This window comes from Marmota marmota, unplaced genomic scaffold (genome assembly GCF_001458135.2).
Source record: "Marmota marmota marmota unplaced genomic scaffold, marMar, whole genome shotgun sequence".
Classification (NCBI taxonomy): Eukaryota; Metazoa; Chordata; class Mammalia; order Rodentia; family Sciuridae; genus Marmota; species Marmota marmota.
Window position 1 is genome coordinate 43,694,181 of NW_025999968.1, and position 20,638 is coordinate 43,714,818.

Consider the following 20,638-nt stretch of genomic DNA (forward strand, 5'->3'; position numbering starts at 1 on the left):
GATTGAATAACATGTAGGGTGAATTTTAAAGAATAAGAACCATTTAGAAAATCTTAAAAGAGCAAAAATACATATCAGACCGCACGAGGGGTTTGATTCAAAAATTGGATGTTCAAAAGAGCAGCATTTGTCAATCTGAAAAGTTGAAAATTGTTCAGAGTAAGTGGAACTTAGTCTGATACATGAGGTTGCAGTTTTGATTGACCAGATCAGTAAGTCATGTATGTGCTATACCATGTGTTTCTCTTATTTGTACTTTTTTCCTATTTTTCATTTTATTTAATTTTCTCAACTGCCTCATGTTAATCTTGCATGTATAGATAGAGAATATTATAGGACTGTGATTCTGAAGATCTCATTTCAACTTTTCCACTTATTCACTGTGTAATACTAGCAGACTAACTTGGATCTTTCCAAGTTAAAGTTAGACCCTTCACAGATCTCAATCAGATAAGTGTCTTCTACATTACACATATTTCTTGATTCTGTTCTCCAAAGAAACTGTTAATATTTGGATTCAATAAATAGAATATCTCCAAGTCATGAGATTATTTTTACAATTTTATTTTTGATTAACACACAATTATTATACATATATATGAAATTTAGTGTGATGCCTTGATAGTATATAAATTTTATAATGATCAAATCAGGGTAATTACTGTGCATCACTTCAAACATTAATCATTACCTTGTAATATTTGCATTCATATTCTGTTCTGTCTTAAAGATATAAATATTATTGTTAGCTCTAATGATTCTACTGTGTAATAGAATATAACACAACTTATTTTTCCCATCTAACTGTAAGGTTGTGCACATTGACCACCCTCTCATATCTTATCCCCCCGTATACTTTAAGCCTGTGATGTGCACTTTTCTACTCTTTGCTTCTATGAGACCAGAGTTTTGGGGGTTCCATATATGTGTGAGATTATGCAGCACATGCATTTCTGTGCCTCTTGTTTCACTTAACATATTATCTTTCAGCTCATCCATGGTTTTCCAAATGATGAGATTTCATGTTTTATGAAATATAATGGATATTTTATGCATTCATCAGTTGATCCACACTTAGGTTGATTCTATATCTTGGCTATTATGAATGATGCTGCTGTAAAGAAGGGAGTGTAGACATCTCTTCCACATACTTATTTAATTACTCTGAGTGTGTAGATTGCTTTGGGTAGTATAAGACTTTAACAGTGCTAATTTTTCTAATTCATGAATCAAGGAAAATATTTCATCTATTTCTGTTTTCATTTACTTTAATCAATGTTCATAGTTTCACACAGAGGTCTTTCACCTCTATAGTTAAATTTATTCCTTGGAATTTTATTTCATTTTATAGTAGTTTTTGCAAGTGAGATTTTTATCTTGATTTCTTTTTTACATAGTTTGCTAGTGACATATAAAATCATTAATTATTTTTGCATGATCATTTTGTATTCTGCATTATTATTTGTTGTTATTACTTTATTAATTAACTTGTTAGGTCTGACAATTTTCTGATGAAGTCTTTAGGGTTTTATACATATATATGCATGCATATAATATATATGCATAAAATACATATATATGCATGCATATATATGTATTAAATACATATATATTATACATACATGCATATTTATATGCCATCTGCAAGCAGGAATATTTTCACTTCACATTTTCCCATTTGAATGCTCTTTGCTTATTTGCCTATTTAATGGTTCTGACTAGGGCTTCAAATGGGCATTCCTTTTTCTTAATCCTGGAAATTTTTAACTTTTCCTGTTCAGTATGTACTGACTATGTCCAAACAATCATGAGAGAGATTTGTAAGTAACTGCATACCAACAATTGTTTTCAATTTTATTTGAAAACATAAAGGAAGGAATTAATTTCTTCTTACATATATACTGAGATTGAAACACGAAGAAATAGGAAGCCTGAACAGACTTAAAAAGTTTCAATATTAAATCAATGTGAAAAATTCTCTCATCAAAGAAAACCTGAGGATCAGATGGCTTTGCTGGTAAATTCCACCTAAGAATATATATCATTCTATTTGAAAAGATTGAAGAGACAAAAATCTTCCAAATTTTTCCAACATTACCCTTTTATGGAAACCAGGTAAGGACATTCCACCCCCCCTCCCAACAAACAAACAAACAAACAAAAAACAGAAAAGCAAACAACTCAAACAAGCAAATAAAGAAACCAAAATCTGCAGCCAATAGGCTTTATAAGGTAGGAGGACATGTCCTCAAAACAACCACAGGACACTAGCAAAAAAAAAAAAAAAATACTCATGATTAAATTGATCATTCATTCATTCATTTGTTCTAGGGATGCAAGGATGGTTCAACATATAAAATCAATAAGCATGATTTCACATCAACTCTATCAGAGACAAAAACAATATGATCATTCAATTAATACATAAAAAGCATTTGAAAAAAATATCCATTTTCAAAAAAACTCTTAAAATTAGGGTATAGAATAAATGTAAGATAATATAAAATAGATTTATTTCACATGTAGAAATAGAAATAGATGCCCATTAAGATGATAAAGTCATGAAAAATATCACAGCTTATTGTTTAATGCAATTTGCCTTTTCTATAAAACATTAAGGTCAAAGCAAAGATTAAAAGTAGTGATATGTATTTGAGCCTGCTTCATTGAATGTATCTTTTCAAATGTAAACATAAATTTGGGTTGTAAATTTGTGTAAACAAATTAAAAAGGAGAAAAAATTCAAGCTTCTTAAAAGCACTAAACATTTTTTGTGTAAAGAAATTTTGAATTTGATGATATAAGACAAGAATTTTGGGAAAAATAAGAAATTATTAATTATAAAAATACTAATAATAAATTTGCATCAAGCAACTGTATCAATCAGAATTTCATAGTACATAGTTACAGGATTATTTTAAAATGACTTAGGGAATAATCTGAACAAAACAACCTCAAGTTCTTCAGAAAGAAAAACACCAACTATTGCCAGCAAAAAGCTCTCAGCTCTGCAGTGATTTCTACATGTGAAACTAGAAGAAAAATTATCCAGATAGTTTCCTTTTTAAAACAGAGACATTTTACATAGAAATCATGTAACTAAAATAAAAACAAATGTCTAAATTTAAGATTACTGGAATATTTTAAGATCAGTTTCAGTTGTAACATCTTAAAGTTGTTACAAACTGTCAATTTTGATGCTAGCTTAAGTTTATGTAGACATCCCTTATTGGTTTGGGAAAATTGCTTTCATTTTTAGTCCTCACAGTTTTTGTCATGAATAGACACTGAGTTTTCTCAAATGATTTTCCTTCATCTATAGAAGACATCCTGTTCTATAAAACGAATATTGTGTGCCTAATTTGTTAAAATAGTTTTCAAAATAATAATTTTACTTAGAGACTAAAAGTTTCTTGCCTTCTTCCGTGCTTTGGGTTTACTTATAAAACTTCTTCATAGAAAATAAAGTTATGGTATTTTATCTAAATTATTTTTCTTGTAATCCCCTCAATCTTTCTATTGATCACAGAATATGAGGGAAAAAATAGAGAGAAAATTCAATTAATATATCACCATATTTTCCCACATAAACTCTTCACTTTAGAATACTTTTAGATTTGCAGAAAATCTATGAAGATAGTACAAAAGGATCACTTGTACACTTACCCTAGTTTAGATTCTTATTCACATATTATATTAACATTAATCATTTGCCAAATTTATTTATTCATTTGATAAGTATTCTTAGCTCTAGGAGTATATTCTAAGAAACTAAAATTTAATCACCACATTTTATTATTCAGTTAACATGTCTGATAATATCAGATACTTATTCTTCATCCCCTTCCCAGGTAAGTTCTGAGAATTCACCTCAGTGATGATCATTCCCCTGATTCTTATGTCTGTGCTGTTGATATATAATGTGCTCTGTAATAGTCAATTTCAGCTATGCATAGAAATAAAGGTTTAAAGTTGCTTTTGATGTCTCATATTATTTCTTTGTACTTTACTATTTTCTTTTCCAAGAATGCTCTTCTCACTTCCCAGATATGCTGTAAAGTTGGCATACAAAGTTCTCTAAATCTAACAGTGAAATTCACATGTAAACCCAATCTCACCTTTTCTTGTCTACCTTTGACCTCACTTCCAAATGGGTTGGAGCAAACTATAATTTTTTTATTAAATTATATTCTATACAAGCTAAAATCAGAATGGTATGGTGAGTCTGCCAAAAGACATCTAACCTTTCTGATTTAATTTACCAAGCATTTGATAATGTGCTTACTAGGCAGCAAAATTAAAAGGACAACATTTACCTACATATCATATATCTCCAATGGCAGAGACAAGGATTTCCAGGTTCAGCATAGTACAAAGGCAGCTTTAAGAAAAGAAAACATAGCAAGGCACTGAAGCTGGAGCTGGGGGGAGGAGATGTCCCCTAACTATAAAAGGGAGATTAGTAGGAGAGAGAAAAGGGAAGGAGGAGACATGAGAAAAGGGAGGAACTGTAGAATGAAATTATCCAAATTATGCTATATACATATATGAATATACCATAGTGAATTTTACCTTTATGTATATTTACAAAGTATCAATGTAAAATTAAATAAATAAATAGAGGGAAGACCAGAAGAGTAGAGGAAAGGGAATAAAAGTGACTAAATGGAAAAAATATTTTCATGCATGTATGATTATGTCCAAATGAAATCTACTATTATTTTTAATTGTAATGCATTAGTAAAAACGTTTTGTTAAAAGGAAGCATATCAATGATTACATATTTACCCAAATAAAAAGACAGATCACATAAGTAATGGTTAGATTTAGATTTAAATTGAAGAGAATCAAGCAAAAAACTATCCAGTTTATCTTTTTATAAACTGATATCCATGCAACTTAACAAGCCAACCCAACCCTAATCTCCTATTTTCTAAATTTCCATTCCCGGAATGTTATTGGACCACACAGGACTCTGCCTACACAGGAGATGGTAACACACCATCACATTTACAAGGGACAACTGCTTCTTCTTGCTTCTGATATTCAACCTGAAACATAAGCTAAAAAAGAAAGGGGAGAAAGACATACTTTCCAAAGTTAAATCAGGATTCTGAAGGAATTTTCTTAAGTAAGTTGCAAATTCTGTTAAGGGAAAAATACAAAAATAACAAATTTGACTTCATTGAAAGTAAGAATTTATTATTTTGGTACTGGAGACTAAATACAGGGACAGTTTACTACCCAACAACTTCACCAGTTCTATTAATTAATTAGATTAAATAGCCAGTTCTAAGTTGCTGAAGGTCTTGTTAAGTTGCTGAGACTGGCATTGAATTTGCAATCCTTGTGCCTCAGTCTGCCAAGTGCCTGGGATTATAGATGTACACCACCTTATGGACTACAAACAGTATTTATACCTAAACCTGTGGTAACATTCTAGTTCTAAGAATATAAAATTGAAAAAAATATTCAACATGGGATGTACATAATAATAAGCTCAAAAGAAAGAAAACTTGAAACATTCTATACCATTCAGATTAGCTGGTATTGTAGTGCATTGGAAGATAATAAATGTTACAGAGAAAGCAGGCAAGGGAGACAGAAAAAGGAGCTAGTCATGCAGTAATGTTAAAGGGGGTGCTCACAGGAGGCCATGTTTGGCTGTCACTTTTCTGTTTTACTACATGTATCTTCATGCTTTACTAAGGTATCTACATTGTATGGAGATAAACCAAACTGTCATCTATTAATTTGTAGACCAGTCTGGGATTTTCAGTATATTTCTGATAAAACTTAAGTACATGCTCTGATGTCTCAGGTGTGTGTGTTTAACTTTTTACTTTTTTTTTTATAAACTCAATTTAGGATAAAAATTAATTTCCTTTTTAACATGTTGCTCTTTCTATGAAAATTATTTTGGGTAGTGAATTAGAAGGAAGATGTTTTAAGAAATTTCAGCAAAACTACAGCTGCTACTTAGGCTGGAAGTTGATCAACTGAGTGGAATATGGAGAAATGGTACCCCATATGACTGATTCCTCTGCAATGCCCTGTTCCTCTCTGCTCCTTTCATATGAATTCAGAGATGCTGCCTGCCAATTCCTTCCTACTCCCTTAAATAATTGGTAGTCATTTATTCTCCAACTTCTTCCTATCTGCCAAAAATTATTCCTCAAAACTCAGTGGATGACTACCCTTTAACAATTTTCTATAATCTTTTTAAAGTAAATTTTCATCTTCATCCCCTGTGCACATAGTTTTTGAAGTGATATGGCCATACCTATAATCACTTAGTAGTAAATACACCTTTTATTCACTGTATTTGTGATCAGACAATGCAATTTTAACATTTTCATAATGGCTTCCAATAGATATAAATTTATCTTTTTTCATATAAAAGTAAGCAGTTCAGGTCAGATTCTCATTTTATCAAAAGAACAATACTTCTACATTTTTACCCTAACATTGCTAACTTCTACAATCTCATGTGGTCCAAGATAGCTTTTAGTAGTCACACCCATATTCTGACTAATAGCAAGTAGGAAATGCTAAGCACATGTTTTTTCATTTAGTGATACATTTTGCATGTTGCACACTTGGGCAATTTTATTCTTCTACAAAAAAATGTCACAGACTGGGTAATTTATAATAAACATTAATTGATTTATTCACAGTTATGGTGACTGGGAATTCTTATATCAAATTGTTGGCATCTACCAAGGGTCTCCTTTCTGCCTTAGTACACAGTGGATGGTGATAGCATGAGAGGACTGGAGACAGCTGAGATGGTCCCCTTATAATAATGGCACCAATCCACTCTTAAGTATGGAGATTTCTTGATCTAATTACATTTGTAAGTTCTCCCTCTTAGTAATGCTACAGTGGCTATTAAATTTTACCAGGTGTTTGGGAAGGGGTAAACATTCAAGCCATAGCATACACTGAATAATTAATACTTATTGACTAGGTTTTTATTTACATGGCTATTTCTTTAAAAAAAAAATGAGAAATGCAATTATAACCCACCAATAATGTGCTTGGTAAAATTCCAAGAGAATGGACACTAAGAGATGAAAAGCAGCTTCTGTGAAACCTTCTACACCTTTCTCAAATTTGTATGCCCATTAATAGTTAATAAGAGTACATGTAAGAACACTTTGAAAATATAGTAATTTCTCTTCCCTTTGCAATTTTACGTTTGGGTTTTTGTGTTATATTTAAAAGTTTCAGAATGTTTTAAAAATATTAGAACTCTTTATCATATGCATACCCCATTTGTGACACCTGAGGTGGTTTAAAAAAGCTTTCGATAATCCTCTATATTTCTAACTTTACTTTCCTGATTTGTATATTTTATATGTAAATGCTCACACACATATATATGTATATTAAATTTATTTTGAAGGACAAGATAGGGACTCAACCTCAAATTTTAATATGTAGCTTGTGCCTACAATATTTAACAGAAAACCACAGGTTTTTTTATAATTTAAAATTGTACCTTAATATTTGTATTTGCATTTTTTGTATTTTGTCAAAATGTTAAATACTTTTAATTTATTTCTTTTATTACCTATTTCATTTAATTATAACATTAGAAAATATGTTGTAATCTTTATGTTTTATTTACTTCTCAAATAAATTTCCTCTTTATTCTTCATTTTTTTTTTGTTTTATGATAATTTTTCAATGATGATTATCTTTCATGTTTTGTAGAATTTCCAAAGTTTAAAGGTGAAAGGTACAACCATGGAATAATTTAAAATGTTATCTTCTAAGCAAAGTGTAATTTTGGGGGAAGTTGGGGGTACCAGGGACTGACTCCAGGGGTGTTTAATCACTGAACCACATCTTGCCCCCCCCCCTTTTTTAAGAGAGAGAGAGAGAGAGAGAGAGAGAGAGAGAGAATTTTAATATTTATTTTTTATTTCTCGGCGGACACAACATCTTTGTATGTGGTGCTGAGGATGGAACCCCGGCCGCAAGCATGCCAGGCAAGCGCGCTACCGCTTGAGCCACATCCCCAGCCCTTGGGCCCTGTTTTATATTTTATTTAAAGACAGGGTTTCTCTGAGTTGCTTAGGGACTTGCTAAGTTGTTGAGGCTGGCTTACAACTGGTAATCATCCTCCCTCAGACTCCTAAGCTACTGGGATTACAGGTATGTGCCATTATGCCAGGGCTAATGATTTTTTTTTTTTTTTAAATCTCCTTTGGTATTTCTCAGTACAGAATGTTCATTTAGGTGGGACACCTTTCTTAGATGTATTTGTGCATATTTTATTCTTATTTTTGTTTAATATTTAGTGATGGTTGAATTATTTTGCATATATAGAACTGCACATGGATTTCTATTTTCATACTATATTTAATCATGCTAGATCCACATTTTATTGGTATTCCTATTATATTTTGTCCTTTTAGGAGTTGCAATTATCAGTATTTTCTACATAAATTGTAACTTTTTTAAATTTTTTGCATTCTTTAAAAACAGACAACTTTCTTAAGTTCAGCAAATATAATTTATATAATTAATCTTACAATTACTTGTGTCTGTAATTTATATTACTTTGCTCTTTATAGTTTTTAGAATATTCCTATTTTATCATTTTTATTTTGATATAGCTATGTAACTTTAATATTTTTCCAGGTTATGAATAGTGTGCATTAGTCATGTACTTTAATTTTTCTCCTAAAAACCGATTAACGTTTCAAAAATTATGAATTAATAATCTTTTTAATAAGTTAATTTATTTTTGTCTCTCTAGACCACCTTTCTCACAGAAGTATCATTTTAAAATAGACGTCTTTTCTTCCTGAGTATTCTTACACTCAGAATGGATAGGTTCTGAGTTTCAATGGTTTTGATAATGAATCCTCGACCATACAGCTAGTAAGTGGTAAAAAAGTATTTTTATCTAGAGTCTAACTTCAGAGTCCATATGCTTAAGTATTATACTACATTGCTTGTGGTGTCATTTAATTGTTCTTAACTGAGAGTTTTTGGGTTTTATTACATCTAACATGATCATCTAAGAAAAAATTGTCATTGTTTTTGAATTGCATAAAATATCAGGCTAGATATCTTAATCTTTTTTCAACAAAGATGCCAATAGTTTCAGTTTTTTTATGTTCCACAATTTGCTTATTGTGTAAAACATTTAAGAATTGGATGAATTTAGGCTATTCATAAATATTTTGGGGGCGTCACCAAAAAACACCCTGCAACAAAGAAATATGAGACTTAATTGCTTCTTATTGAGCACAAGCAACTTAAAATTGGCATAACCCTATAGGAATTCTAGGCAATAACAAGGAAATGGAACACTTGGAAGAGGTGCACTAAAGTTCATTATACAAATAGAGTAGCCAACAGTTTCCCAGAGAGTTTCTAAAGATTAATCTAGTAATTTCCTAACTAGAATTCTGGTATGCCCCATTTGGCTCTTTGCCAAGAAATGCAATGACCATCATCCAGGCAGGTTAAAACTTGATAGAATTGAAGATACTGTTCATGTGAACAGCTTTATCAGTCTAAGCTCTCAGAGAGAGAAGAAAGATCCAGATCTAGGGCAGGGAAAGAGGAGCTATTAGAGATATGGTCTCAGAAGTAATAAAAAGTACAAGAAAGAGCAGAAGGCATTGCTAGCTCATAGCTTTCATGCCCACACTGCATTTGAAATTCCTTTTGAAACAAAATATACATCCTGTTAATACAATTTTCATGTCTTCGTGGTTAATGCTCTAAGATCTGTGTAATAAATTTTATGCTTCTGGTATAAAATAATTCTGTCTGTGACCCAAACTTTCCAAAGTCACCTGCTTCCTGTTTTGTTCCTGTCTCTGGGTTGATAGGTGAGGTTCTTTCTCTGATTTTTCTTTCTGAAGAACATTTTATGGAAAACACAGTAGCTTGTTTAAATGATGTAAAAACCAAAATTTCATCCTTATTTTAATGTCTGAATCTTTTAGTTTCTCAAATATAAGAAACAATTTTTTAAAAATGTGAAACATTTTATCACTTTACAAGCTGCACATTCAGTCAAGGAAAGCAATAATGTTGCAGCTGCCAAGAGTTAAAAAAAAAAAAAAAAAACAAAAAAACACCTTAAGCCATCATTGTTTACATTTGAAATTGAAGAAACCATCAAAATCCTAAAACCACCAACAATAAAAAAAAAAAATATCCAGGACCAGATGGATTCTCAATCAGACCATTAAAGAGGAACTAATACCAATTCTCATGAATTTTTTTTCCATGGAATAGAAAAAGAATGATCTCTTCCAAACTCATTCTATGAAGCTGATATCACCCTCATACCAAAACCAAACAAAGAAACATCAAGAAAAGAAAACTTCAGATCAATATACTTGATGAATACAGAAGAAAACTTCAGATCAATATCCCTGATGAATACAGAAGCAAAAAAAAAAAAAATTACTGGCAAATCACATACAAAAACACATAAAAAAACAGTGCACCATGTTCAAGAAGGTTTCATCCCAGGGATGTAAAGTTGCTTCAACATGTGGAAATCAGTAAATGTAACTCATCACATGAATAGCCTTAAAGACAAGAATCACATGATTATCTCAATAGATGCAGAAAAAGCATTCAATAGAAATTCTTAATTTGCAATGTAGGTAAAGAGCAATTAAATTGTCTTCTTAACTCATTATTATTCCTGTAAATTTTATTTTTATATATTTCCTTTGAAAATGTTGCTCTTTTGTTTTCATAACCCTTTAAAGACACATTCACAAGGGTTTTATTGCCTGTCACCCATTTTCTTTCATTAGAAAAATCACAGTGTTGGGGTCTTGATTTAATAATTAACTGTATTCATTAAGGCAACTGACCAACTGAAGAATCCCTGCTGATTTATTCAGTGGAAAGAGTTCCTGGAGTTTCATGTTTAATTCACTCCACTTTTCCTGGTTCATAAAGCATAAGAACTTTTATTCAGTACTTATCTTGGTCTTCTCACTGAATCTGTTTTCAAGGAAGAACACACATGTATATTTTTTCTTGCAAGAACTTATTTTTTAATTGCTGATATGGGGACTGACTAGGCTAAGTGCTTATGTGTGCGGTTTGTGCATTTTTGTTTTACTATATCATCTTAAATCCTCATGATTCTCATAAACATCTATGAGGAAATGAATACTGGGAAAACTTAATTTTTTTTTAAATAAGTATTTTATTTTTTCCACATTTTTGTTGGTGCGCTATATTTGTACATATTGATGTGATTTGTTTTTATATATTCATACATGTACACATTATACAATAGAATTTGGCCAAAATTACACCTCAGAATTTCCCTCTCCCTTCCTGCCTCCGCTTTACTGATCTCACCTTAGTTTTTAGGAACTCCTTCTTCACCTTTGTTTCCCCTTTTCCTCTCTAGCTTCCATATATGAGAGAAAACAGATAGCCATTAACCCTAGAGTTTGACTTAAAATATATGTATTTTAAATATATACATTTAAGGCTAATTTGTTTTAATTAATTGTTGTAAGTAAAATCATATCAAAAGAACTTTAATAAGCACTTCAACAATTTTCCTTTTACTATGCAGTCTATTGTGTTAGCTTTCCATCACTATAAAAAATACGTGAGATAATCTACAGATAAAAATGTATATTTTGTCTCATATTTTTGCAATTTTAATTCCATAATCAATTAATCTCCTTGCTTTGCATTTATGGTGAAACAGGACATCATGATAGAACTGTGCAGAAGAAGAAAAGTGCTCACCTCATGGCATGTAAATGAAACAGAAGATGGAAGGGCTTAGGGTTAGGTTCTACAATTCTGATCAAGGGATCAAGGTCACATCACCAGTGACATAAAACCTTCCTTTAGATGGTTTACCTCTTAAAGATTACAATATCTCCCAATAGTGAGACTTGCTGGGGACTTAAGTACATTTGGGAAACAATCAATAAATATCCTTAGGTGTGGCTCTATTTTGGACAATTTTAGATAGCACTCTATATTGAGGAGTGAGTCAGGGGTATGGGCTAGTGGGAATGAGAAATCCAGTTTTGTTAGTAGCAATCATCTACTTATATTAAATTGAAATGTAGACTATCTTAAATAGATGTAAACAATAAAGAGTAGCATTAGAGCATTGACCTGTAACTTATTACCAATTAAATTTCCATTTTTTTATATCATATTACACTCACTGCTGTTTGATTACATTGACTTCAGGAAATTTCTTTGTGTGGTTTTCAACCCACTTCACTCCTTTTTCTCATTTGTTGTTCTCAAGATCTCCATGTTGCAGCAACGAGCCTATGGGAAAATTTTTTGCTTCCAGCTTTGTCTGTGAATCCAAAACTATCCTATAAATATAAATTCTATTAATTGTATTAAAAGAGAATAACTCCAGACTGTTCTAGGAATGTCATGTCCTAAGATAAGAACATCCTGCTTGGAAACGTCTGGGATCTATTCCAGTGCTCTCCTGGATACAGTTTTTTTTTTTTTTTTTTTTTTTTAAATCAATGCTTTTACCCAGTGATCACAGAGCTCTAGGTGTATATAAAACTTGAGGTATTGAGGTATGCTGTTTCCCAGGGTCCCTTAGTTGTGGTGTAAGTGACAAACATTAGACTCTAAATTCTATGCAGCTTTTCTGAGCTTTGGGGTACTAGCTTACAATAAATGTGAGGTTCCTGTTATTCTTACTGTTTATCTAATAGTAATAATTCTACTTCATGTAAGTCATTGTTGTGTGCTCATTCAGTCTCACTGGACTCAGAGAAAGTTGGAACCAGTGCATAATGAACCCACCTCATGTTTAAAATCATCACTACTATTGTATATTTATACTTCTGTAATAAGAATTCATTATTGGATATATCAATATGAGCACATATAACTGTATTTTAATAGTTTTAATAGTTGAATATATTTTAAAAGAGGTCCTTTGTCATCTTACAAAATTAAAGTGAATAAACAGATGAGAAGGAAAAATCTAGACCAGTATAAGAATATGAAACCTTAAAACTTTTCTTCATTAAAGAATAAAATCAAGAGTGAAAAGAATATTTCTGGAAGCAATTTGTAAATCATATAACTGAGAGGAAGATGATATTTATAATATATAAAGACTCCTACAACTACAAAAATCAGACAACACAATTAGAAAATAGAAAGAATTTAAATAAATATTCCTATTTAAGATGCATTTCAATTGATTATCAAGCATATGAAAAGGTGCTCAATATCACTAATCACCATAGAAATGCAACACAACTGGTATTACCTTGCACCCATGTTAGAATGGTATATCAAAAACCAATAACAGAAAAATAACAAATGTCAACAGAAACATGGACAAATTGCCACTTGTGTGCATTGTTGGTGGAATTATAGAATTATACAACCACTGTGGAAATTGTATGTAGGTCCTTCAAAAAATTAAAAAAAAATACTAGTACCGTATATTAATTATAAATTTTATTCAAAAGAAAAAAAGGAAGATCTCAAAGGGATATTTGTATATACATATCTATAACAACACTGTTCACATCAGACATGAGGTAGGAGAAACCAAAATTTCTTTAGTAAATGAATTGATAAACAAAATGTGCTATGTAGATACAATGAGATATTACGCAGCTGTAAAAAGGAAGAACATTCTGTCACAAGTTACCGAATGATGACCTTCAGCATATTATGCTGAATAAAATAAACTAGTCACAAAAGAACAAACACTACATGAATCTAATTTTTTGAGGTATCTGAAGTAGTTAAATTCAGAAATACAAAAAAAAAAAAAAAACAAAACTAGTTGTTACTAGGGACTGGAGAGAGGGTGTTGCCACCATTTATGTTAAGGAGTCCTTGCTTCCCCAATGCTGAAGAATAACACCAGGGAAGCACAAAGGCTTTATTAAAGGATTGCAGAAAAGATGTTCCCTCAGGAAGAAGGTGTAATCTATGGAAAGGGGAGGTCTTCTCCTTTTTATATCTAAGGTCTTCTTTGTTCTTCCCATTTCTGTCCTTTATTTCCCTCTATCTTGCATGTAATGGTGGATGCTGGTGGGAAGGCTAAAAGGTGGAAAACCCGTGGACCAATGGGGTAGGGAGGAGTGATCTGGGTAGGAATTGCCTAGGGTGGTTTGATTAGAATCTCCCAGCTTTCCTTTAGAATGGCCAGGGCCATGGGGACATTAACATTTCAATTTCTCAGGTTTTGTTCTGGTTTCCCAGGCTCAGATGGGACTCCATTTTCTTTATGGACTCCATTTTCTTTATTAAACTCATATTAGACCAGATTTACCTAACTACACTAACTACTTATCTTTGAGTCTGGCTTCAAGGGGACAGAGGAAAGTTTTGTTTAGTCAGTGTAGCATTTCATATATGTAAGATAATAGTGCTCTGGATATCAGTTTTATATGGTAAATTTAACTATTATTCCTGAAGAATACACTTTAAAAAATGATAAGCTGTATGGTATATGCTTTACCCCAAATAAAAATATAGAGAAATATTATCTGAGCTTCATAATATTTGAAATAGTTTTACATTCCTAGAGTTCTTAGAATTTAGTAATATTGGAGAAATATTATTTGGCTGTTCATACTATTTCTCTTAGTGCAATAAGTTTATTAAATTTTGTTCTTCTGGCATGAAGATACTTTATAAAATTATCTCAGAGTTTATAAAATTATCTCAGAACACTATGGATTTTGAAAAGACTATGGCAAGATAGTACCCCTTGTCAACAGAAACCTAGACTGTCAAATGTACACATCTGGAAAATATTTGGAAATACTCAGAAATAAAAAAATTAGAAAGAAATCCTCTTTCTTCATACTGATAAAGTATTTAGCTGTCTTTGAATTTATCTCTCATATTTCTTTTATTTCCACAAGAATTTTGAAATCCTAGTTAACCCACATTTTAAGCAGAACACTCTTTTATCTTTTAGAAAATACCAAGTATATGGACTGCTGCGGTCCGGCTGCAGCAAAATAACCGGGGGGTGACGAGCAACTTGTGTACATTGATACAGCAGGAGTGGGAGCCATTTATTGTAGGACAGGAGGGGTATATATACATTCCTCACACCTTATCTTAATTAACATAAATTAGATACAGCAGTCAACCAATAAGGAATCTCCACACTTAATGGCTCGCTGGCATTACTTCACAAACTACTCCCTCTGGCAAAATGCCAGGTGCCATCTTGACTTGATTACAGACCCTAACAGTGGACAAATAATATGATTATTTTATTAGAACTGAGTTTTTGTTGCTGAGCTTTTGAATAAACCAAGATTTAATGTATTAATGAACTCTATAAAGCATTTTTGTACACTGACTCTCTCCTATTTTTTTTAAAGAAGGCACATATTTGGAAGGTAGTTTATAAGTTTCATCTCAGATACCAATAATAACTTGCAATATAGGACAGATTGACGGTTACTCTATCTAGATTCCTGTATATATAGTACTACTATTATTGACAATGGTGATCCTAATTGGAAAATATTGAAATATGAATAAGTGGTTGTAAAAACTGAAATTTCAACCTTATGAATTCACATATGATAACCTATATTCATAGAATTTTCCAAAAGGACAGAAGTGGCAATTTTAGAGATCATATTCAAACAGATTTGGCCTGTGGATTTTATGTTTGGAAGCTACATTTATACAAAAGTGCTCACTCAAAGAAACGATTAACAGAACCAAATAAGGTTTTATTTTTGGAAAAAGAATGTCTAAGGATCAATTCTGTTAACCTTTACTACTAATTATTATAGTGAATGATGAAATGTTATAACTTTTGAGTTTGATTATGTTCTTACACGAAATAGAAAATTAAGGAGGGCTTGAGACCAGTCAGTTATTTTATTTTATTACAGAAAGCCACTGGGATTTGTAGAGTAAGACAGAAAAAAGACAATAGAACAAGAAGAAAGACAACAGAAATCCTGCTGCAAACAATAGCAGTGCCATGGGAAGTTGATTCTTTTGGTGCCTGCCAAGTGGTGCTGAGTTTGTCTTCTTGCATGACAAACTGAAAGGAAGAAGCTTGGGGCATTGGTTAAATGTTTCATGTCTCTATTAGTTGAAGTTTCTGAAACATTTTCTCCTCCACATTATTAGGTTGTGCTTATATTCATGATGAATGTGCTTCTACACTAATAAAGGGTCTATATGACAAATAAAGGAGAAAAGTAGTGGTACGCACATAAAGTGATATTTTGCCAGCATGAGGAGAATCTGATGCAGACCAGAGTTGCTTGCTAAAAAGAGAAATGTGCAAAGTGCAGGTTATATAGCAATCTAAAACTTTCTGGGGCTGCCTATCCCTCTTACTACTTAAAGTTACTCAGTTCGTTCTTTCAGTTAGTCTACAAGAAAGTTACAAGCAGTGGATTCTCTGATATTTACAGTTCTAAATGCTATAACTGATGCTAAAGGTCATAACTGATAATCATCAACTCTGTCCTTTAAGACTCTGTAGTTTTCCCATATTGGTTGTTATATCTGGTATGATTCAGTCTTTTCTTTTGCCTTTCACAGGCCACAGTTGTTGGAATTATTCATTAATGGTTTTTTTCAGAGCCTGAAAACACCAAGAAGAAATATATCTTTTATACTTTTTCCTTTGCCACATTTTTGTCCTTGTAGCCATAGCTTTGCTTGCTGGGAATGAGAACTTTTAATTTAGTAGAGCTCAAAACTTCAAGAGTAGGAAGATTAAATTCATCAATTGTAATCCTGTCCAGCGCGGGCTACTGAATCAAAGTCACTCTTGTGAATTTGGGGTGACATGAAAAGACCATGCAGACATGGAACACCTTTCTCTGAGATTCAGGATGGCTTCCTTGGCTCCTGGCCTCAAGCTCCCACAAAGTGGGGCAAGAGAAATACAGGAGAGGCTGATGAGAGAGAGAGAGAGAGAGAGAGAGAGAGAGAGAGAGAGAGAGAGAGAGACACCAAGCATGAGCTTGAAGGGAGAGAGGGCAGGAGGGAGTAGGGGAGAGAGGAACAGAGAGCGCACAGCATGCACATGTTTTGGAGCTGGTTTTTATTGGGGAGTGCTGTTTCTTAGAACATTCTCTATGAAAAAGGAACAAATGAGTGTAACTTAACCCCACCTTGTGATGCCTACTCCTAGAGCTACACCTCATTAACTGATCGGGGGTGAAGTCCAATATATTGCAAGGTGCAATAATTATTCAGTACCTCTTTACTCAGGACTTAAAGGTGTGTACACAGCTACAGTCCAGAGTGGCTCCCCACAACCAATTTGAATGCTACAGGGCAGTAAGAATGTTCAATCTTGTCTTTTCCCATTTATTCTGATTTGGGGACATACATTGTAATCATCAGTTAAATGAATAAACTACATCATAAATTACAGAGCCTCAAAGGTATTGTCCCCAGAGCTGACAGATTATCTCTACCTATGAAAGGACATTCTGTTATTCCATTAATCTGGCCACCTGCAGATGATATGATATGCGCTTCTGTCAGTGGACTCCATGGTAATGAATCATATACTGTAATTTTTTTCAAACAAATGGTACCCTGGCTCTGAGATGATGATGTACATAATCCTGTATTATTAAATCAAGCCTTCTTAATGTTTTGAATAGTGGTCTTGGCTTTTATTCTGGTAAAAATAAATAGTTGTCATTATATATTATAAGGTATAGTGGGTTGGACAATATAGTTCCCCACATCATGTCTATTTAGATGGAACTCCCTAGAATGTGGTTATATTTGTAAATAGAGACTTTGTAGATGTCATCAGTTAAGGATCAAAATAAGGTGATATTGGCCTATTATAGGCTCCAAATTCAATGAAATGTTATTTATGGAAAGAGGAGATGATACAGAGGCAGACAGAGAGGGAGGCCACAAGAATAAACATTGAGAAAAAGTTTGAAATTATTAACTACAAACAAAGAATACCTGGGAACGCCTGAATCAGTAAATGACTAGTAAAGACTCCTCCCTAGAGCTTTTAGAAGGAAATTTCTGTTTTGCTGAAATTTTGATTTCAAATTTCTGGTCTTCAGAACTGTGAGAGAATAAGATTATGTTGGGTGAAACTACAAAGCTTTTGACAGTTTTAAATAGCAGTCCTAGGACAGTAATACATGAATGATCTGATGTTACTGATACCAGGGGACTGTAGAGTATCCTTATCAACTTGGACTCTCCCAAATATTCTGCAGCTGGCAGGTATGTAAACCAAATGTTTTGCCCTCCAATTCTTAATGTCCCCATAATTTTTTATCCTTCAATGCTGAAATATGTATTTAGGCATGGAATTATTTGGTCATATGGTAACTTCATCCTTGGTACTCTGAGAAGCTACCCAAATTGTCTCCAAACTGGCTTCAACATTTTATGTTCCCAGTGACATATGGAGACTTCCTTTGTACTATTGCCTGTTATTTTATGATAGGTTCTAGTGTTGGGGAAGTAGCACCTCCTTGTTTTCTTCTGCAATTTCACAATGGAGAGTAATGCAACTGAATATCCTGTCTCAATTATTTTCTTTTTTATTTTTTCAAGAACAACAACATACACCTTAAATAATCACATTATCGGTAGTATTCAAATAAATTTATTTCTTTAAATTATGGAAATTTGTTTTATATAGCTAAATTTCTTCTTCTCTTTTTTTCTGCTATTATTCTCACATGAATTACATCTATGTATGCTTTAAAACAACCAATGCATTATTTTAATTTTAATACAATCTTATTACTTACAACAATTTTAGGGAAAAGAGATTAAATGTATTTCTGTGGACTTTCATATTTATTTACATATTTACCTTCATGGTGATCCATGTAATTATTTAGACTTCTAATTTCACTCCATTATGATGACCCTTGTTTCAGTTAACAATAAAAATTTCCATTTTTCCTATCTGGAAGTGTATTCATTCAATGATTTTGAGTTCCATTATAACTTTTTATTCCCTTAGTTTTACTGAGATACAATTGACACGTATTGTATATATTTGCTATATCTAATATGATGTTTTGATTATTATCAAAATCAAGCTAATTGATTTTGTTTATGTTTATCACCTTCCATGTCATTTTTATGGTAAATGTCACTTAAGAACACTTAAGATCTAGATCTAATTTCTGAACAAATTTTAAATATGAAATATAGCATTATTAACTATATCTTGAATGTATATCTGATCTTCAGAATTTATGAATAAATTCTTTGATCAATATCTTTAATCAATATATGCTAATTTCTTCCACCCCAAAGCACCTGGAAACCATCATTCTACTCTCTTTTCTATGAATGCAACTATCCTAGTTACCATGTTTAAGTGAGAGCTGATAATATTTGTCTTATTTTGCCTGGTTTGCTTTACTTAACATGATAAGTGTGTCCATGTTGTGGTAATTGAAAGGATTTCTTCTTTTTTTTTAACACTGCATAATATTTCTGTGTCTCACATTTTGTTTATCTGTCCTTCCATTGAGGGACACAAAAATTATCTTGGATATTGTGACTAATGTAGCAAAAACATGGGATACAGATATAATTTTTTGATCCTGCTTTTATATATTCATATACCTTTGCATATATACATAGAGGTGGGGTTACTGGATTATATTAATTTATATTTATTATGTTGAATGTTCCTCACAAAATTTTCCATGATTTCTGTCCTCATTCACATGCTCACAAATAGAGTACAAAGTTTCCCCTTGTTCACATCCTTAAGGACACTTTTTATATTTTATCATTTGAAGTGACTATTCTACCAGGTACAATTTATATCTCATTGTGATTTGAATTTTCATTTATTTGATGATTATGAATGTTGAGCACTATTTAATAAGTCTATTTCCCATTTGAATACTTTATTTTGATAAGTGTTTATTCAGGTCCTTTATCCATTTTTTTTTTTAGGTTGTTTCCCTGCTATGGAGTTCCTTATATATTTTGGGTATGCATCCTTATCAGATTTATGACTCATGAATATGTGGTCTTATTCCATAGTTTCTCTCTTCACTCTGTTGATGGTTTCTTTTGTTTTTTAGAAGCTTGAGTTGGTTGAAATCAGATCTCTCTATCTTTCATTTGTTATCAGTGCTTTTAGATTTCTAATTTCATTCCATTATGATCTGATGGGAATGCAAAATATTATCTACCTTTTTATTTGCTAAGACTAGTTTGTGTCCTAAAATAGGGTCTATTTTAGAAATTATTCTATGTTCAGCTGAAAACAAAGTGAATTTAGCTGTTGCTGTTGACAGATGGAATGTACTATAGATGTCCCATAGCTTCATTTGATTAATAATATTGTTTTTAGTTCTGAAGAGTTTTTACTTTGTTTATGTTTGAATGCCCTATACATTGGCGGAAGAGGTGTATTAAAATCAGCCAGTATTATCTTATTGAGGTTTATTTGATTCTTTATATTGTATAGGGTTTGTTTCAAGTACATAGGAATACCAATGTTAGGGGTATAAGCATTTACAAGCAGTATGTCTTTTTTGTTGTTGTTGTTTTTTTTTTTTAGAGAGAGGGGAAAGACAGAAGGGGGGGGAGAGAGAGAGAGAGAGAGAGAGAGAGAGAGAGAGAGAGAGAGAGAGAGAGAGAGAGAGAG